Genomic DNA, 22,290 nt, shown 5'->3' on the forward strand with positions numbered 1-22,290 from the left:
TTTTTTTTAGTTTTTGGGTCTAACGTTATTATTTAAGTTATTGGGGCTAATGGGATTTTTTGAGTTAATGGGGCTTATTGTAGTTATTGAGTTATTGGGGCTTATGGAATTTTTTGAATTATCGGGATTACAATTTTTTGGGCTACATTTATTTTTACGGCTGGTTTGTAACCCATGGATCTCCTTATCCACTGCTCTTGACCTCCCCCCACAGGACTACTCTCCACCCACCATTATGTCCTGACCCCTCTCTAACCTATCCATCCCACTGTCTGCTTTCTTTGCTTTATTATCCTCCCCCCACTCACCTAGTTTAAATACTCTGCCACCCCTTCCAGGATTCTCTCCCCCAGCACAGCGGACCCCCTTCCATTCAGGTGCAAATTATCCGTAGAATAGAGTTTGTACCCCAATGAAAAGTCAGCCCAGTGCTCTAAAAACCCAAACCCTTCCCCCTTACACCATGACTTAAGCCATGCATTTAACTCCCTAAGCTCCCGCTGTCTTTCCTGCGATGCGCATGGCACAGGAAGTATTCCAGAGAACACAACCTTAGAGGTCCTTCCCTTCAGCTTGGCACCTAGTTCCTTGTAATTATTCTTCAAGGACCTCCACCTATCATGTATTCTGTCGTTGGTTCCCACATGGACCACGACAGCTGGGTCATCCCCAGCCCCCTAGTAATTTGTCCACCCTTTGCACCACATGCCGACTTTACTTAATTCCTTTAGAACACGGGGGTGAATGCCATCTGGACCTGGTGATTTGTCTATTTTGATTTGTTGTCGGCGTCACTGTACTTCTTCCTGGGTTAGACAGGTGACTTGATCCCCGTTTATAATTTCTTCCTCATCATTTTTTAAAGGGCCCACACTTTCATTTTTGATCTTTTTGCTATTTATATAGTTAAAAGAACATTTTGGGGTTAGTTTTACTCTCTTTGGCAATGAGTCTTTCTGTCTCTATTTATGCTTTATCTGTTTTTTACATATTTTACTTTTTTTCTATAGCTTTTTAAAGCTTCCTCACTGCGGTCCTGTTTTAGTAGTTTAAATGCTTTATTTTTGTCATTTATTGCCCCCTTAAAGGGGTTCTCCGGTGCTTAGACATCTTATCCCCTATCCAATGGATAGGGGATAAGATGCCTGATCGCGGGAGTCCCGCCGCTGGATACCCCCGTGATCTTGCATGCGGCACCCCGTTTGTAATCAGTCCCCGGAGCGTGTTCGCTCCTGGTCTGATTACCGGCGACCACACGGCCGGCGGCGTGTGACGTCACGCCCGTGTGTGACGTCACGCTTGCCCCTCAATGCAAGCCTATGGGAGGGGGCGTGATAGCTGTCGCACCCCCTCTCGTAGGCTTGCATTGAGCGGCGGAGCGTGACGTCACACGGGGGCAGAGGCGTGACGTCACACGCCGCCGGCCGTATGATCGTCGGTAATCAGAACCAGAGCGAACACGCTCCGGGGACTGATTACAAACGGGGTGCCGCGTGCAAGATCACGGGGGTCCCCAGTGGCGGGACTCCCGCGATCAGACATCTTATCCCCTATCCTTTGGATAGGGGATAAGATGTCTAAGCACCGGAGAACCCCTTTAACATTTTTGTTCATTCATATTGGTTTTCTTTTATTTCTGACCCTTTTATTCCCATAAGGTATATACATCTTGCAGTGAAAATTTTAGATATTTTTTAAAAGTCTCCCATTTAGTGTCAGTATCCTTTTTTTTGGAGGACATTATCCCATTTTATATTGTTAAGAGCTTCTATGAGTTGATCGATCTTTTCCTTCCTAAAGTTCATTGTTTTTGTGGCCCCTCGAGAGATTCCCTTATTGAAGAACAAGTTATAATGTATTATATTATGGTCACTATTTCCTAGGTATCCTTCTACTTGCACATTAGTTACTCTATCAGGTCAGTTGGTTAATATTAAGTCTACCATTATTATCACGTTATTTTGATTTGCCTTGTTTATTTGTCTCAGTAATTGATCTTCTGCCTCTTCTATTATGTTTGGTGGCTTATAATAAGCAAACCCCTATCAGGATTTTTTTTGTTTTTATCTCCATATATTTCTACTCATAAAGACTCCACATTATCGTTTCCTTCCCATATATCCTCCGAAGTGTGGTCTTCAGACTCGATTTCACATACAGACAAACTCCTCCCCCTTTCCGTTTTGTCCGATCCTTCCTGAATAGACTATAACCCTGTATGTTGACTGCCCAGTCACAGCTATCATCCAACCAAGTCTCTGTTATACCCACTATGTCATAATTCTCCTTCACTGTGGCACACGCTGGATTTTACCTTAGTATCGGGCTTAGAGACATATAATAATATCGCCACTCCATATCAATTCTGCAGTTACTAAATAATACCACCATACTGTAAGGAAATAAAAGCCACTATACACAGACCAGTATTACTAATAACACCACAATACAAGGGACATATAATTCTGCCACACCATGACCACTACTACTACCACTGACTAACACTGCTATATTGTTATTGAATAAAAACCACTATACAAAAGATCAATGGGTGAGATCCATCAAAACCTGTGCAGAGGAAGAGTGGCGCAGCTGCCCACAGCAACCAACCAGACCGCCTCCCTCATCTCTTACAGGTCTATTTAAAAATGGAAAAAGCGTTCTGATTGGTTGCCATGGGCAACTGCACCACTCCTCCTCCACACCTGTTCCGACAAACTGTTCGGCTCTTTTTTGTTATTTTAACTCAGTAGGGGAGGCCTATAGGGTGTATGGGGGAATTGCATAGTTATGGTATGACGAACAGTTTCATCAATGCAAGGCGGTGCTTCCGTCACTGCTCTGGGACCACAAGGATATTAGCTTGTGGATGTGTTTGATGTCTCCGCCGGGGGGTGGGTCTCAGTCCTTTCAGGGGGCGGCAGGCAGTTCCTCAACAGCTGGGCAGTCGGCAGGTCCACGCCAGGGCTGTTGCTGGCAGTACAATGAAGGATACTGTAAGTTTCTCTTCGACTGTAGATTTAAGCATGAATGCTCAAGGTGTGTGTGTGTGGGGGGGGGGGGGGGCGCCATAGTTTCTTGTGGTGTTTTAAGCGGGGAAAGAGGAAGTCGGACGATGCTTCACAGCCGCAGAGTGATGCCGGTGAGGGTGGCCAAGATACGTCCGTTTCTAAGGTTGTATCCCGATGGGCCAACGGCAGGTTTGTTGGAGGCAGGTTTTAGTGAGGGGTTCTGTATCCCTAGTTCGGCTATGGCATTGGGGGCGGGGTGATGGAATTTAGTGTTGCCTTCAGATTGTGATGGAGAAGTTGTCTGGAGAGGTTGCTTTGGGGCGGATGGCGGGCCCATTTGCGGAACCCCTCTTTGGTGACCTGGAGGTTTCGCCTCTGATGTTGGTTCCCAAAAAGGAGATGGGGAAATATCAGCTAATTCATCATTTGTGGCGGTGCATGTTCCAGGGCTGGTCAACTCTGTTGCTGATTCTCTTTCGCAGTGGGACAGGTTTTGTGAGCTGGTGCCGGATGCGGAGCAGTGCCGCGTGAGTTGGAGGTGTCTGTGTTGGGTGTTACTGGTCGGTGTCAGCATTCTGGTTTGCTGCCAGGGGCTTGGTCGATGTAACCAAGCATTTTTTGGTAAGGAGGGCCCTGTATGGGTATAGGCGGCTAGGTTTCCAGGTGGATACTCGGCGCCCGGTGTCTTTTGTCCTTTTAGTTTTTTGATGAGCAGGGTGGAGTTGGAATGTCTGGATGCTTATAAGGTTTTTTTGTTCCGTTTGGCCTTTTCTTTGGCATTTTTTTGCTGAGTTTCGGGTGTCAGAATTGATGGCGCGCAGTTGGGCTATGGTGAGCGGTTTGTTGTTTGGGGATGTCAAGGTGGGGGAGGAGGTAGTGTGTAGGTCAAGAATTTGTTGGTCTAAAACGGATCAAGCAGGGAGAGGACGTTGGGTTGTGCTGGGGGCGTTGATCGGTTCAGTGGTTTGTCCTGTGCAGTGCTTGAGGTCTTTTTTTGAAGGTGTGTCTGGTGGCATTGTTGGTGCATAGGGATGGGTCCTCCTTGTCCCGTTTTCAGTTTGAGGCAATTTTGCAAGAGAAGCCGCTTGGATACTAAATTTAAAGATACACATCCCATTAGGGCTCAATTGGGGAAATGATTAGTTGCCCATAGCAATTAATCAGATTGCTTCTTTCATTTATGAAAAGGCCTCTAATAAATGAAAGAAGCAACCTGATTGGTTGCCATGGGCTACTCAGGAACTTTTCCTCAAGACATGTTTTGATAAATTTCCCCCATAGTGTTTTTTCCTTTTGTGGAGTTCACATGTATTCTTTGGTATTGTTACTACATATATGTGGATTATTTGATATTATATTTTGCATTTGATATTCTTTTTTTCTATATGTATGTGTAGTTCTACTTCACGTGTAATATGTTAGGTGGGTGTTTATCTTTAAAAATGTGGTTTACTGATTAATGTAGTCCTCCTCTTGGTCAGCCTTTCTTTTAAATGTTTGTGTAATTCAAATGTGCTAATCCAACTGTTTGAATGGGGCCTTACAATCATTGATATCAGTTCCCATATAATCTGCAGGTACTGCAGGTGTATCTTGGAATAACCGTGTACACCCCACTGTATTTAGTTGATGAAGAAGGTAGCTGCAGCCTATGAGTCAAGTGCAAATGACCCTTGGCTTCATACCACCACTGAACCCCTTCAAGTTATAAAAGCCATCAGCATCTAAAACTTGATGTTATATTTTGGTAAAACCACTTGTTTGAAATTGGTGAGATGATTAAAAGTTTATCTTCAAGTTTCTGCAAGTCAAAGTAAGAACAAAGAACACAGGATATTATTGCTATCTTTACCCTTGTTCTGTAGTCCTCTGTTCGGTAATAAGGGTGATATGTACTCTTTGATAATAGGGTACCCGACTTGTCGCATAAAAGAGATAAGAAAGGAAGCATATTCTGGCCTAGTCACACTCTATACATAATTATAATAGGTGTCTGGGTAGTGATTAGACAAGATACAGCTCCTGGCTTCCTTTGGTACACAGTTTATAAGGTTAAAAAAATAATCCATCAAGTTCAACCAAAGACACTACTATGTTGAGCCAGAAGAAGGCAACCCCCCCTCCCCCCCCCCCCCCCCCCCAAATAATAATTTTCCCAAAATAACATCTAGGCCCCCTTGATCTTTATTGAGTTAAAAATCATAACATGTAGCAGAGAGTTTTATAGTCTCACTGCTCTTACAGTAAAGAATCCTTGTTTGTGATGATGGTGAAACCTTTTTTCTTCTAGAAGAAGAGGATGCCCCCTTTTCATGGTTACCGACCGGTCTAGGTATAAAAAAGATCACTAGAAAGATCTCTGTACTGTCCATTCATATATTTGTACATTGTGATCAAATCGCCCCATAGATTCTCTTCTTCTTTTCTCCAAACTACATGACAGCAAATAGCAACTTCTAAGCCATCAAATATCCACCATCCAGGGGTAAATCAGTTACAACCCTCAATACCTTATGTCATTACATTCAGTCCTTTTTGAATGTTTTGATTTAACAAATTAATTACAGGACTAAAGTGCAAAATGTGTACCATAACCTCTGGTTGCAAAGAAACTGAGGAATATTTTTTTTTTAATTCCCATAACTAAACTAATGGTTAGAATCTTTATTAGATCAATGGTTACAATGTTATGTATATAGATTACATTTCTATTCAAATTGTAAAATGATAAGTGGTAGGCTGACAGGAAGCTCATTTCTGATCACTTTAATGACTAGACAGTTGCAGAATAAATGTTATAGAGCAAAACAAGGATTTACTATAGGCTGAGATAAAGCATTGAAAAAGAAGTGAAGAAAGTGAAGATCCATGGGGTTCTAGAAAAAAAAAATCAGAAGAGCTAAAATTAAAACAAGTCAAACATTAGATTTATTTTAACTTTGTATATTATAAATTGTGGTTAGACAAGGTATGATAAAATGAAGATAATGTATAAGAGTCATATAGTTTTATCTATGTATTACTTAAAAGGGTTGTCCAGTCAAAGAAACAACCTGTGTTATGGTGTCAAAAAGTATAATAAAGTAACTTACTAATATAATGTTATACTGCACAGATCTCTCTATTATAAGCAGAGCTGTCTTGCCTGTACTTAGAAAACAGAGGGAGGCAGAGATGGAGCTGTGCTTTTAGAGCGTGTGATCAGATATCCTGAGGTCTAAACCAATTATGTGAAAAGAGGAAGTTCATATTACTGTTCATTAGATTTAACCACCTAAGGACTGAGCCCTTTTTCACCTTAAAGGGGTAGTCCAGTGGTGAAAAACTTATCCCCTATCCTAAGGATAGGGGATAAGTTTGAGATTGCGGGGGGGTCCGACCGCTGGGGCCCCCTGCGATCTCTCTGTACGGGGCCCCGGCTCTCCACCGAGATAGCGGGTGTCGACCCCCGCACGAGGCGGCGGCCGACATGCCCCCTCAATACATCTCAATGGCAGAGCCGGAGATTGCCGAAGGCAGCGCTTCGGCTCTGCCATAGAGTTGTATGGAGGGGGCGTGTCGGCCGCCGCTTCGTGCGGAGGTCGACACGCCCCCTTCCCGCGGGCTGTCGGGGCTCCGTACAGGAGATCGCGGGGGGCCCCAGGGGTCGGACCCCCGCGATCTGCAACTTATCCCCTATCCTTAAGATAGGGGATAAGTTGTAAATCACTGAGTCACCACTGGACTACTCCTTTAAGGACTGAGCCCTTTTTTGCAATTCTGACCACTGTCAGAATGCATTAATAACTCTGGGATGCTTTTACCAATTATTCTGATTCAGAGAGAGTTTTTTCGTGACATATTCTACTTTAACACAGTGGTAAATTTTCATCGTTAGTTGCATCCTTTCTTGGTGAAAAATCCCAAAATGTCATGAAAATTTTGAACATTTTGCATTTTTCTAACTTTGAAACTCTCTGTTTGTAAGGAAAATGAATATTCCAAATAAATTATATATTGATTCACATATACAATATGTCTTCTTTATATTTGCATCATAAAGTTGACATGTTTTTACTTTTGGAAGACATCAGAGGGCTTCAAAGTTCAGCAGCAATTTTCCAATTTTTCACAAAATTTTCAAAAATCGGAATTTTTCAGGGACCAGTTCAGCTTTGAAGTGGATTTGAGGGGTCTTCATATTAGAAAACCCCCATAAATGACCCCATTAAAAAAACTAACCCCCCCCCCCCCCCCAAGTATTCAAAATGACATTCAGAAAGTGTGTTAACGCTTTAGGTGTTTCATAGGAATAGCAGCAAGGTAAAGGAGAAAATTCTAAATCTTCATTTTTTACACTGGCATGTTCTTGTAGACCCAGTTTTTGAATTTTTACAAGGGGTAAAAGGAGAAAAAGCCCCCCAAAATTTGTAACCCAATTTTTCTCGAGAAAGGAAATACCTCATATGTGTATGTCATGTGCTCTGTGGGTGCACTAGAGGCCATTTGAGACCATGTCTTTGTTGATGTTTAAACCTTATACTTGGAGATGTGTAAACTCCATATGTAATGCACCTTGAACATCTTCCAGGCAGCATTAAGATGCACCTGTGAGGCCATGCAACTATATCAAGCCAACTTAGGTGGGGCTTGTAGTCTGCCTCCCTCCTCCCATTGTATGTGTGCTCAGCCATACTGGAGGGTATCTGGGAGGAGGCTGTGAGTCGGTGTAATGCTGCCGTAATTGCCCATTGGCCCTGGTTTTGCTTATCACGCACTGGTAGGTTTAGTGTTAGGTCCCGTGCCATTTGAGAAACCTTGGCGTTGGTGTGCGGGCTCAGGTATGTCCTTCATATAAGGATATATATAGAAATAGACATAGACTGGGAATTGCACTTAAAAAGTTCTTTATCTCCAAATTCATCCATGTACAAAACAGTAGAGAGATATACAGAACATAATCACCCGGTGCTCAATAGACTGCTCAGAGGTTATTCCACTCGGTGTCTTCAGAACCTTCATCCCAGACCTGCTGCTTGCTGGACGGTGTGTTCCTGGCCATGTGGACGCTAATTCTGAGGGGGTGTGGAAACGCTCGCTGGCATGCGAGCGTGAATTAGCATCCACATGGCCAGGAACACACCGTCCAGCAAGCAGCAAGTCTGGGATGGAAGGTTCTGAAGACACCAAGTGGAATAACCTCTGAGCAGTCTATTGAGCACCGGGTGATTATGTTCTGTATATCTCTCTACTGTTTTGTACATGGATGAATTTGGAGATAAAGAACTTTTTAAGTGCAATTCCCAGTCTATGTCTATTTCTATATATATGGTTTACTACACTCAGGAGACGGAGCCCTGAGATAGACATAGGGAAGCCACCCATTATGTGCACACCTGTAGTCTGATTATGTTGAGAAGTGGATACGTCTTCATATAAGGATATACTGGCTAATGTCTCAATTTTAACATCAGTGTTGAGGGTAGTGTAGTGCAACAAAATTCCTGTATTATTCTAATTGTTACACATCCACACCATCTATCTGGTGTATTATTCTATTGTGGCATCCTCCATTGTATGCATTTTTATGCTGGGGATTGCCCCTAGCAACAGACCAGGGCAGGATCTGCTCCCCCAGTATAAATGCACAACTGCATTTGGGGTTGAGCACCTCCAGCCATTTGAGACCATTTGAGTCTTTGTTGTGGTGCACTAGAAGCCTCAGAAAGGAAGGAGCGACAATGGGATTTTGGAGAGTAAGTTTTTCTGAAATGGCTTTTTGGGGGCATGTCCCATTTAGGAAGCCCCTATGGTGCCAGAACAGCAAAAAAAAAAAAAAAAAGCAACAACATGGCATACCATTTTGGAAACTACACCCTCAAGGAACATAACAAGGGGTCTGCTGAGCCTTAACACCCCACAGGTGTTTGACGACTTTTCGTTAAAGTTGGATGTCTAAATTACATTTTTTTTTTCACTAAAATGCTGGTTTTCCCCCAACTTTTACATTTTTTACAAGGGGTTATAGGAGAAAATGCCCCCCCAAAATTTGTAACCCCATCTCTTCTGAGTATGGAAATACCCCATGTGTGGATGTCAAGTGCACTGCGGGTGCACTACAATGCAAGTCACATTTGGCTTTTGGAAAGCAAATTTAGCTGAAATGGTTTTTGGGGGGCATGTCGCATTTAGGAAGCCCCTATGGTGCCAGAACAGCAAAAAAAATGACATGGCATAATATTTTGGAAACTACACCCCTCAAGGAACACAGTGAGCCTTAACACCCCACAGGTGCTTGACAAATTTCCACTAAATTTAGATGTGAAAATGAAAAATTTGATTTTTTTTCACTAAAATGCTGGTTTTACCCCAAATTTTTCATTTTCACAAGGGGTAATTGGAGAAAAAGCCTCCCAAAATTTGTGACGACATTTCTTCTGAGTATGGAAATACCCCATATATGGATGTAAAGTGTTCTGTGGGCGAACTACAATGCTCAGAAGAGAAGGAGCGCCATTGAGCTTTCGGTGAGAGAATTTGGTTGGAATAGAAGTGGGAGGCCATGTGCGTTTAAAAATCCCCCCGTGGTGCCAGAACAGTGGACCCCGCCACATGTGACCCTATTTTGGAAACTAGACCTCTCACAGAATTTAATAAGGGGTGCAGTGAACATTTACACCCCACTGGCGTTTAACAGACCTTTGGAACAGTGGGCTGTGCAAATGAAAAATTACATTTTTCTTTTTCACGGACCACTGTTCCAAAAATCTTTCAGACACTGTCTCTCTCCAGAAGCCCAATGGCGCTCCTTCTCTTCTGAGCATTGTAGTTCGCCAGCAGAGCACTTTACATCCATATATGGGGTATATTCTTACTAAGAGGAAATGGGTCTACACATTGTGGGGGGCTTTTTTCCTATTCTCCCTTGTGAAAATGAAAAATGTAGGGTAACACCAGCATTTTAGTGAAAAAATGTTTTTGTTTTTTTTTCATTTTCACATCCAACTTTAACGGAAATTTGTCAATTGTGGGGTGTTAAGGCTCACTATACCCCTTGTTATGTTCCGTGAGGGTGTAGTTTCCAAAATGGGGTCACTTGTGCATATTTATTGTTTGGCATTTATGTCAGAACCGCTGTAAAATCAGCCATCCCTGTGCAACTCACCAATTTCGATCTCAAATGTACATGGCACGCTCTCACTTCTGAGCCTTGTTGTGCGTCCACAGAGCACTTTATGGCCACATATGGGGTAGTTCTGTACTCAGGAGAAATTGCGTTACAAATTTTGGGGGTCTTTTTTTCCTTTTACCGCTTGTGAAAATTAAAAGTATGGGGCAACACCAGCATGTTAGTGTAAAAATCTATATTTTTTTACACTAACATGCTGGTGTAGACCCCAACTTTACCTTTTCATAATGGGTAAAAGGAGAAAAAGCCCCCCAAAATTTGTAACGCAATTTCTACCTAGTATGGAGATACCCCATATGTGGCCCTAAACTGTTTCCTTGAAATACGACAGGGCTCCGAAGTGAGAGAGCACCATGCGCATTTGAGGACTAAATTGGGGATTTGAATCCTCCACAAAAATACCCTACAGCAGTGTTTCCCAAACAGGGTGTCTCCAGCTGTGGCAAAACTCCTGGCATGCCTTGGCAGTCAGTGACTGTCCGGCAATATTGTGAGTTGTTGTTTTTCAACAGCTGGAGGCTGCGTTTTGGAAACACTGCCGTACAATACGTTTTTTTTTGGGACTGTGTAGGGGTATGTGTATATGTAGTGTTTTGCCCTTTATTATGTGTAAGTGTAGTGTAGTGTTTTTAGGGTATGTTCACACTGAAGAATTGGAGAGGAATTTCCACGAGTAATTCTGCTTGCTTTTTCCTCTCCAATTCATTCAGCAGTGAAAATCCCCATAGAGCTGTGCAGAATTTCTGCCCCTCAGTTCACACTGAGGAATTTCCTCAAGCAGAATTCTGACGAGGAAGTCTGCGTAGCAGAATCAGCTACGTTCTCCCATAGAGATCAATGTTATTTATTTTTTTTGAGTCAGAAGCATTTCCACGCAGAATCCGCGCAGAATTGGCGCGGAATTTCCGCATGAAAAAAAAATGTTTATGAATAGAAATACTTGATACTCCTCCTTCGCATGAAACCTGCATTTCCGCGTGGAATTCCGTGCCAATTCCGTGCCAAATTCTGTGCAAAATCTCTGTGAGTTCTTGTGGAAAAGTAACAATATTTCCGCCCCAATTCCTCAGTGTGAACATACCCTTAGGGTACATTCACACGGGCGGAGGTTTACAATGAGTTTCTCGCTGGGAGTTTGAGCTGCGGCAGAAAATTCACATTTGGGGGGGGAACCTCCAGCTGTTGCAAAACTACAACTCCCAGCATGCACTGACAGACCATATATGCTGGGAGTTGTAGTTATGCAACAGCTGGAGGCACATTGTTGCGAAACACAGAGTTTGTTACTTAACTCAGTGTTCCAGCTGTTGCAAAACTAGAACTCCCAGCATGTACAGTCACTCAGTGCATGCTGGGAGTTGTATTTTTGCAACAGCTGGAGGCACACTGGTTGCAAAACACTGAGTTAGGTAACAAACTCAGTTTCACAACCAATGTGTCTCCAGCTGTTGCAAAACTGCAACAATCAGCATGCATTGACAGTCGAAGGGCATGCTGGGAGTTGTAGTTATTTTCATAGAAAAAAAGTGCCTCCAGCTGTTGCATAACTATAATCCCCAGCATGCACAGACTACCAAAGGGCATGCTGGGAGTTGTAGTTGGAACTCCAGCTGTTGCAAAACTACAACTCCCAGCATGCCCTTTGGCTGTGCATGCTGCAAGTTGTTGCTAAGCAACAGCCAGAGGTGAACAGGCCTCACCTCCTGCTGTATCCTGCTGCTCCTGTTGCCGCCACCGATCCTGAGGGAACCCCCGCCGGACCAGGGCAAGGTAGGGGACACTTGCCGGCGCCGATCTCCGCCATCTTCGCTGTCCCGATCGCCGCCCAGCAGGGTCGTTCCGACCCATCAATCACGTGATCGTGAGGCGGCACCCGTGCCACCTCATTCCTGCTGGGTAAGAGTGAATGGTGCTGTCTCGGACAGCCCCATTCTCCCTTTTTTCCGGGTCACCAAAGACCCGATTGACCCGGAAAAGCCGCAAATCGTTGGTCTGAATTGACCGACGATTTGCGGCGATTGCCGACATGGGGGGGTCTCGGGACCCCCCCCCCCCCAGGGGTTTTCACGGAGTGCCTGCTGATAAATATCAGCAGTCACCCTGGTCCGGTCCCCGCCCGGTGAGCGGTGGGGACCGGAATTCCCACGGGCGTATCCATACGCCCTCAGTCCATAAGGACTTTAAAATGGGGGCGTATGGATACGTCCGGTGTCCTTAAGGGGTTAAAGGAAGACAGCAGTGACCCTGTTCTGATTGAAACTACTGTTACTGAGAGAGGCTTCCTTTTTGCCTTAAAATTTAATGAACAGGCATATGAGCCCCCCTTCAAATTACTGGTCTCTCCCTGAGCAGGCAGGGGGTGCAGGGATGGGAGCTTTCTGCTTTCACATGTGATGTGATGTCACAGCTACAAGGGACAGAGAGCAGAGCTGATATGGAGAGATCATTAGTAAGATGCTTTAGCACTATACACAGGTTGTTTCTTTCGACAGACAGCCGTTTGTCAATTTTATTTACATACCGTATTTATCGGGGTATACAACGCACCGGCCTATAACACGCACCCTCATTTTACCAAGGATATTTGGGTAAAAAAAGTTTTTTACCCAAATATCCATGATAAAATGAGGGTGCGTGTGTGCGCGTGTATACCCCGATATACCCCCAGGAAAGGCAGGGGGAGAGAGGCCTTCGCTGCCCGCTTCTCTCCCCCTGCCTTTCCTGGGGTCTAGAGCGCTGCTGTCGGCCCTTCTCACCCCCTGGTTATCGGCGCCGCTGCCCGTTCTGTCCCCCTGACTATCGGTGCCGGCGCCGATAGCCAGGGGGAGAGAAGTGGCGCCGACAGCCAGGGGGAGAGAAGGGGCAGCGGCACCCATTGCCGGCGCCGCTGCCCCGTTGCCTCCCCCCATCCCCGGTGGCATAATTACCTGAGTCGGGTCCGCGCTGCTCCAGGCCTCAGTCGTGCGTCCCCAGCGTCGTTGCTATGCGCGGCGCTCTGACGTCATGCGCCGCGCCGTTCAGCGCATAGCAACGACGCCGGGGACGCACGACGGAGGCCTGGAGCAGCGCGGACCCGACTCAGGTAATTATGCCACCGGGGATGGGGGGAGGCAGCGGCGCCGGCAATGGGTGCCGCTGCCCCTTCTCTCCCCCTGGCTGTCGGCGCCGCTTCTCTCTCCCTGGCTATCGGCGCCGGCACCGATAGTCAGGGGGACAGAACGGGCAGCGGCGCCGATAACCAGGGGGTGAAAAGGGCCGACAGCAGCGCTCTAGACCCCAGGAAAGGCAGGGGGAGAGAAGCGGGCAGCGACGGCCTCTCTCCCCCTGCCTTTCCTGGGGGTGTATTGGCGTATAACACGCACACAGACTTTAGGCTAAAAATTTTAGCCTAAAAAGTGCGTGTTATACGCCGATAAATACGGTATATTTCCAAAAGAATTAGCATGAGCAAAAGAAGTAGAGTTTGAAGAAAAGATGGTATTTTAAGAAGAATGAAAGTATTTACTAAAACAGACATAAAGCAACAAGAAAAAACAAAAAAGGAGAGCAGACTTTCTATTCACTATACATCAGAAACTTATTTGCTCTAAAAGCTCACTTACTTCACATAGGGGAGTAATCTGAATCACCACTCCCCTCAAGCCGGCATGCTTGTCAGAATCTCCCAGCGTTTTTGCCTCCTCCTTCCTTTGTTTTCACCGTTTCACAATAACAATTTATTACACAATACAGGTATACAAATCCGACGCATTGCGGGACATAGCCCTTCCTCAGGGATTATAACACACTAACATCTATGGACTCTATATACAATATTGCTCCTGACAGATTGGAAATTATGTTCATCCGCTCAGGGCGAAAAAAAAAAAAAAGAAAGCTGGATGAATGTCATTTCTGGTCTGTCAGGAGCAATATTGTATATAGAGTACATAGATGTTGGTGTGTTATATACCCTGAGGAAGGGCTATGCCCCGCAACACGTTGGATTTCTATACCTGTATTGTGTAATAAATTGTTATTGTGGATTAGACCGAAAGTATTGGGTCTGAATTAATCAGGAGAAGTCTCTGGGATACAGTTGAAACAAAGGAAGGAGGAGGCTAAGACGCCGGGAGATTCTGACCAGCATGGCGGCTCGAGGGGAGTTGTGATTCAAATTACTCCCCTCGGTGAAGTAAGTGAGCTTTTAGTGCAAACAAGTTTCTGGATGTATAGTAAATAATAAGACCGCTCTCCATTTTTGTTTTTTCTTGTTGCTTTATTCTATAAATCGGGGATGAAAAATCTGAACCGAGAGGATGGTAGCGGATTTAAGTGAATATTCACAATTGGTTGCGATTTTAAATTAGTAACATAGTAACATAGTTCATAAGGTTGAAAAAAGACCAGAATCCATCAAGTTCAACCTATAACCCTAATGAGTCCCTACTGAGACCACTCACAGGGAGACATGTATCAAAGATTTTACCCCTGTTTTGTGTGTATTTTTTTGCGCAAAATTTTGCGCAAGCCCTTTTTTTGCGCATTTTTTTGCGCACGTTTTGGTAGAGCATGTCCTCCAGATGTGGCTGAATCAGGGGACCTTGGAGCTGCATATATAGTACACATGGATTTATTACCTGCGTTCTTTTCCTTTGCACCAAAAATTTTGACGCAAGTGCGTCTTTTTCCCCATAAATATAAGCCAACTTTAACTGCACGTAGCAAAATCCTTTCTATTTCTGAAGGAAAGTTCTACTAAGGAACCACCAGAATGTTTTTACTTTCCTATCTCAATTCCTCATTTGGTTTGCTTTATATTTTTACTCCTTTGTTATTCCAAAGCACTTTTAAAATAATTTGCATATAGAATATTTGTTTACAGTTCAGTTATTCATTAGATCACTTGTATATTGGTTTTGTTATTTTATGATCCAACAATTTAATACATTTACATAGGAAATGTTTGATAACTTATCATTGAACAAGCTCCGTCACATTAAAATAGCTTTGTAATCCACTTAACACTGTAGCTCATTCTCCTTTTATTTTTTAAATTTACTGCTTTCCGTTATACTTTTCCCCAGCGCCCAGTGCTCTTCCAGATGTTCCAAAATTACAAATCTCAGCATGCCCACTCTGTCGAGGCATGCTGGGAGTTGTAGTTCTGTAACATCTGGAAGACCACAGATTGGAGACCATTATACAGTGGTCTACAAACTGTGGACCTCCAGCTGTTGCAAAACTACAACTCCCAGCATGCCCAGACTGCCCAAGCATGCTGGGAGTTGTAGTTCGTCAACATCTGACCCTTCAGATATTGCCGAAATACAACTTCCAGCATGTCTGGCCATGCTGGGAATTATAGTTTTGCAACAGCTGGAGGCACACTAGTTGGGAAACATTGTTCGTTTCCTAACTCTTTTTCCCAACCCGTGTGCCTACTGTTTCCAAAATGGAGCCTCCAGCTGTTGAAAAACAACAACTCCCAGTATTGCCGGACAGCCATTGACTGTCCAGGCATGTTGGGAGTTTTGCAACAGCTGGAGGCACCCTGTTTGGGAAACACTGGCATAGAATACCCCTATGTCCACCCCTATGCAAAACCCTAATTTAGGCCTCAAATGCGCATGGCGCTCTCACTTTGGAGCCCTGTCCTATTTCAAGGCAACATTTTAGGGTCACATATGGGGTATCGCCGTACTCAGGAGAAATTGCCTTACAGATTTTGGGGGGCTTTTTCTCCTTTTACCCATTATGAAAAGGAACAGTTGGAGTCTACACCAGTATGTTAGTGTATAAAAATAAAATTATTTACACTGACATGCAGGTGTTGCCGCATACTTTACATTTTCACAAGAGGTAAATGGGAAAAAGGATCCCCATTTTTTGGGACACAATTTAGCCAGAGTACGGAGATACCACATATGTGGGCGCAAAGTGCTCTGCAGGCGCACAACAAGGCCCATAAGGTAGAGTGCACCATGTACATTTGAGGTGATTTGCACAGGGGTGTCACAGATGTTAAATGAAGAATAAGGACATTGGTATAATTGATGTGTTATAATTGGGTGCAAAAAGTGGTATTATTGTGAGATTAAAACTCTACATAATGAAGAAAAAAAATTCTAAAACTAATAACAAGGACACACTTACTGTTTAGGTGCAGAAACGCTGCAGACAAAGCTCCTACTAAATAGAGCTGCGGTGTAAATTTATGCTCTGAGGAGAATTCTAAATTTAAACGCAATTCAAGAAAGTAGCTGCACAAGAATGATAAATTTAACGCAGCTGCGCCAAATTTAGACAACAGGCAGAGGGGTAAAAAACTTCTATTATACACTGGAAATGATACATGTCCCCCACAGAGTGTAAATTTGGAGTCTCTTAAAGATTGTATTATTGTCCATGATAGCAGGAAGATTGAAGACCGCTCCCAAATAGTTTTTTGCTTTCATTTTATATTTACTAAAACAGACATGGCAGTATCATTTTAATCATATTGTCCCACAGAATAAAGAAAACATGTTATTTTTACCATAAAGTGTACAGCGTGAAAACAAAACCTTCCAAAATTTCATAAATTGCAGTTTTCTTTTCAATTTTCCCACATAAATAATGTTTTTTTTTTGGTTGCGCTGTACATTTTATGATAAAATGAGTGAGGACGTTGCAAAGTATAATTGATGATGCAAATAAACAAGCCCCATATGGGTCTGTGAATGGAATTGTAAAAGAGTAAGGTAAGGTAAGGAGGAAAAAACAAAAATGCAAAAATAAAATATGCCTGGTCCTTAAGGACAAAATGGACCTGGTCCTTAAGGGGTTAAAAAGATTCACCTCCACAAACTAAACTGCACTGTTCAGTAAGTACATCAAATACATCAAAAGATGCTGATCTTGATTCTGTAACGTTTATCTGTCTACTGCCATGCATGCCTTGCTATAAGCTTGTAGTAGTCTAAGGGCATGCCCACTCCACGGAGATTTCGCTCTGCATTTCCACAAGGAAATCTGCTTTTAGAGAGCCTCCTCTGGAATCGGCGCTAAAGCGCTCTCCCATTAACTACAGCGCAGTCCAGAGGCTTTTGGAGCAATGTCCAACATGTGAACCAAGCAGCAGAATGCCATTGAAATCAATAGGATTTTTCTGCAAGCAGAATCTGCCTGTAATTTCTTTGTGTAAATAATTTTTTCTTTTAGACAAGTTTCTTCTCCAATTCTGGGACAATGTGTCCCAGAATCGAAGATTAGAGCTCTTGCGGGAGTTCCTCTTCTTCTGCTGAATAGCAGCTTCCCGTAGCCTGCAAGGGTCACATGACATAACCTCACATGACCCCTGCAAGCAGGAAGAGCTGCTGATCAGCATGGAGGATACAGGATCTCAGCACTGCAGGACTTTACATGTACCTCAAACACCCTCCCAACAGCATTCTTGTCCATCCACAATCCCTCCCTCCCAGCGCCCTCCCTTCCCCCCACCCACCAAAGACCATGAACAACCTGACTGGGCCCACTGCCGACCTCCAGGATGTACACAAAGCAGGGACCGCTCTTGAATGGTAAAAAATGTGTCAGCACTCACAGTACTAAGCAGATCATGTGCCATTCAGGAGCCTGGGAAAGCTGTGTGTGACAGTTAGAGCCTGTAATGACTTTATAATTGTGTGTAAACTATATTTTTACTCTAAATTGGGAAAATGTTTGCGACTTTTCAAGGTGATTATTTTCTCATCATTCTATTGGTAGTGATACCCCAAAATGGTACAACTAAAAACTTCAACTCCCTCACACACCAGAGAAAAAATTTCCCTCACACACCTTCATTGTTGGGGGGGGGGGGGGAGGGCTCTCAGGAAATGGCAATGCACAAACGTGATTTTTTTTTTTTTTTTTTTTTATTAAAATGAGTTTTTATATTATAAATATAATGAACCATAAAATAAATAACATAACTAAGGTTTTATTATAATGTTACTGACCCACAAAATGAAATTACCATGTCATTTATACCCCACAGTGAACACCGTATAAAAAAATAAAAAAAAAGAGAAAGAAAGAATAAACTTGCCAAAATTACTGCATTTTGGTAATCCTACCTCACAAATTTTTTTATAAAAAGTAAAAATATCAGATGTACCCCAAAATACGACCAGAATAGAAAAAAAAGCTGAAGCTCTCAGAATATGGTGACACTCAATACATTTTTTTATCAAAAAAATTTTTTTTGTCGAAACACATCATTTATACTGCATAGAGAAGAGAAGTAAAAAACCTAGGCAGAACCGATATTTTTATTCATACCATCTGATAAAACGTGGAACATTAAGCGATCAGAGAGTCATTGTACCCCAAAATGGTACGAAGGAAAACATATCCTAAATAATAGGTAGACCCAAAATTCACACTGCTGATACCTGTGTGTGAGAAACGTAGTGCACAAGGACCACATATGGGATATTTCTAAATATGTCAGAATTTAGGGGAATAAATATTGAATTTCATTTCTCTTTCAGCACCTGCTGTGTTACAGAAAAATGGAGCAAAATGGCATATCTGCAAGAAAAATTTAAATTTTGGAATTCCACTTCCACTTTGCATTCATTTCTGTGAAACACCTAAAGAGTTAATAAACTTTCTTAATGAAACTGATTACTTTAAGGGGTGCGGTCTTTAAAATGGGGTGATTTATAGGGGCTTCTAACATACAGGTCCCTCAAATCCACTTCAGAACTAAATTGGTCCCCAAAAATGTTTGATTTTGGAATTTTCTAAAAAATTTGAAAATTCCTGCTAAACTTCTAAGCCCTGTACATCCTAAAAAAGGATAGACATATTGTAAATGTGAATTAACAACCAATTTATATGGCACGACTATCTTTCTTATAAGTAAATCTGGAATTCAGAAAAATGGCAAATTTTAAAATCTTTCACAGAATTTTTTTGTTTTTCACACAAAAATACAGGATGTGTTAACCAAAATTTACCATTAATAAGTACAATACGTCATGTAAAAACAATATCAGAATAACTTTAATGAGTTGAAGCATCCCAAAGTAATAACATAAAGTGGGACAGTCCCTAGACATCTTATCCCCTATTCAACAGATAGGGGATAAGATGTCAGATCGCCGGGGTCCTGCTGGGGACCCCCGGGATCTAGGCTGTGGCACCCCGCTATCATTACTGCACAGAGCACACTCGCTCTGTGCCTAATAACCGGCGATACAGGGGTCGGAGAATCGTTACGTCACGGCTCCGCCCCCTCATGACGTAATGGCCCGCCCCCTCAATACAAGTCTATGGGAGAGGACGTGGCGGCCATCACACCCCCTCCCATAGACTTGTATTGAGGGGGCGGTGCCGTGACGTAACGATGCTCCGGCCCCTGTATCGCTGGTCATTACACATGGAGCGAGTCTGCTCTGTGCAGTAATGATAGGTGGGTGCCGCAGCTGAGATCCCCGGGGCTCCCCAGCAGCGGGACCCTGGCGATCTGACATCTTATCCTCTATTCTTTGGCTAGGGGATAAGATGTCTAGGGACAGAGTACCCCTTTAAGGCTAAAACTGGCATGTTCCTGAATGGGTAAAAAAAAAGTCACCTAAATTGTCGATACAGCCATACAAAGTCCTGAAGTGCTATTTCAAAAAACGTGTACTAGAACCGCATTTGTCACATGTAATGTGACTACCTTAAGGGGTACTCCACCCACAGAATGCCTGTATGTTACAAACATGTGACTCCTGTGCATGTACTTTGGCCTGTATACTGCCACACTTTTGATGAGTTAGAAATAGGAACATACGAGTTAAGTGTGCTGCGCTACTTTTTTTAAATTATTTCCTGAAAAGAAACTTGATGGCCGTCAAACCCCCTCCCATAGACATGAATGGAGGGGTTGTGATCTGACGTCACATTTCCGGCTGTGGAAACCCAGCATTCTAAACATACTGTTTAGAATGCTTGGTGCAGCACGGTTGCTACACGGAGATCTGGGGGGGGGGGGGTGAGGTCCCAGCAGCAGAACCCCCGCGATCAGACATCTTATACCCTATCCTTTGGATATGGGATAACCTGTCTGTGGGCACAGTACCCATTTAGTACATTTAATGCCACCACACACAAAAAAAGAAAAAAGAGGAAGAAAAATAGTTTACCCAAATCAACATTGATAAAATTCCCCTAGTATGTATTGGCAATGTTCTAAATTCATCTTTTTGGTTTGAATATGTTCCCAACAGTTCACTTTAACAGCAGTTGGCACAACTTCTACTACTACTAAATAAGCCCAGGTTCTTGTGAATCCCAAGCCTAGTCTCTATTATGCCTGTATATTATAAAAATGTGACTTCTTTGCATGTACTTTGCCACAGTTGTTTTGATGAGTTAATAATAGTAATATACAAGTTAAGTGTGCTGCTCTACTTTTTTATTATTTTTTTAAAAGAAACTTGCGAGTGATCGATTGGAATTGCCAGTGTTCAATTTGGGAATGGAATAGTTGCATGTTTCTCAATCCAGAGGTAAAGTGTAGCTTGTTGCAAAGATTACGCCAAAAAAGCAAGGAGGAGGGTAGGTAAGTATTACAATTTAAGTAAAACATTTCAGCAGATCAAAGTGATCCGAGACATCTCTTTAACCCCTTAACGACGCAGGACGTATATTTACGTCCTGCGCCGGCTCCCGCGATATGAAGCGGGATCGCGCCGCGATCCCGCATCATATCGCTTGGGTCCCGGCGCTCATCAATGGCCGGGACCCGCGGCTAATACCACACATCGCCGATCGCAGCGATGTGTGGTATTAACCCTTTAGAAGCGGCGGTCAAAGCTGACCGCCGCTTCTAAAGCGAAACTGAAAGTGACCCGGCTGCTCAGTCGGGCTGTTCGGGACCGCCGCGGTGAAATTGCGGGGTCCCGAACAGCTGACCGGACACCGGGAGTGCCCTTACCTGCCTCCTCGGTGTCCGATCGGCGAATGACTGCTCCGTGCCTGAGATCCAGGCAGGAGCAGTCAAGCGCCGATAACACTGATCACCGGCGTGTTAATACACGCCTGTGATCTGTGTAGAAGATCAGTGTGTGCAGTGTTATAGGTCCCTATGGCACCTATAACACTGCAAAAAAAATGTAAAAAAAAGTGTTAATAAAGGTCATTTAACCCCTTCCCTAATAAAAGTTTGAATCACCCCCCTTTTCCCATAAAAAAAATAAAACAGTGTAAAAATATATATAAATAAACATATGTGGTATCGCCGCATGCGTAAATGTCCGAACTATAAAAATATATCATTAATTAAACCGCACGGTCAATGGCGTGCGCGCAAAAAAATTCCAAAGTCCAAAAAAGCGTATTTTGGTCACTTTTTATACCATTAAAAAATGAATAAAAAGTGATCAAAAAGTCCGATCAAAACAAAAATCATACCGATAAAAACTTCAGATCATGGCGCAAAAAATGAGTCCTCATACCGCCCTGTACTTGGAAAAAAAAAAAAGTTATAGGGGTCAGAAGATGACATTTTTAAATGTATACATTTTCCTGCATGTAGTTATGATTTTTTCCAGAAGTGCGACAAAATCAAACCTACATAAGTAGGGTATCATTTTAACCGTATGGACCTCCAGAATAATAAGGCGTAATTTTTACCAAAATATGCACTGCGTAGAAACGGAAGCCCCCAAAAGTTACAAAATGGCGTTTTTTTCTTCGATTTTGTCGCACAATTATTTTTTTTTTCCGTTTCGCCGTGCATTTTTGGGTAAAATGACTAATGTCACTGCAAAGTAGAATTGGCGTCGCAAAAAATAAGCCATAATATGGATTTTTAGGTGGAAAATTGAAAGGGTTATGATTTTTAAAATGTAAGGAGGAAAAAACGAAAGTGCAAAAACTGAAAAACCCTGAGTCCTTAAGGGGTTAAAACGTAATGTATCACCTAGATAATTTTTTACTGATCAGAACCAAATACTGAAATGTTCTTGTTTTTTATTTGATCTGTTTCTATTTTCAGATTATAATTTTATTATTATTATTATTTGTACAGTATTATGGGGGCTCCAATTTTGCCTGAGCTGCCATGGGTTTTGCTATAAAACATTGCTAAATGCAGTTGCATGGATATATTCA

At 43.0% G+C, this 22,290-nt stretch overlaps 1 protein-coding gene across 1 annotated transcript in view; it reads right to left on the reverse strand.

Moving 5' to 3' along the window:
- Nucleotides 1-5,199: 5,199 nt before the first annotated feature.
- Nucleotides 5,200-22,290, reverse strand: part of TNNI1 (troponin I1, slow skeletal type) — an 84,802-nt gene continuing 67,711 nt past the window's right edge. The window contains exon 7 of the mRNA XM_056560146.1: nt 5,200-5,887. The gene's annotated coding sequence lies outside the window, so the exon portion shown is untranslated. The remainder of the gene's footprint in view (nt 5,888-22,290) is intronic.

This window comes from Hyla sarda, chromosome 2, assembly GCF_029499605.1.
Source record: "Hyla sarda isolate aHylSar1 chromosome 2, aHylSar1.hap1, whole genome shotgun sequence".
Taxonomy (NCBI): Eukaryota; Metazoa; Chordata; class Amphibia; order Anura; family Hylidae; genus Hyla; species Hyla sarda.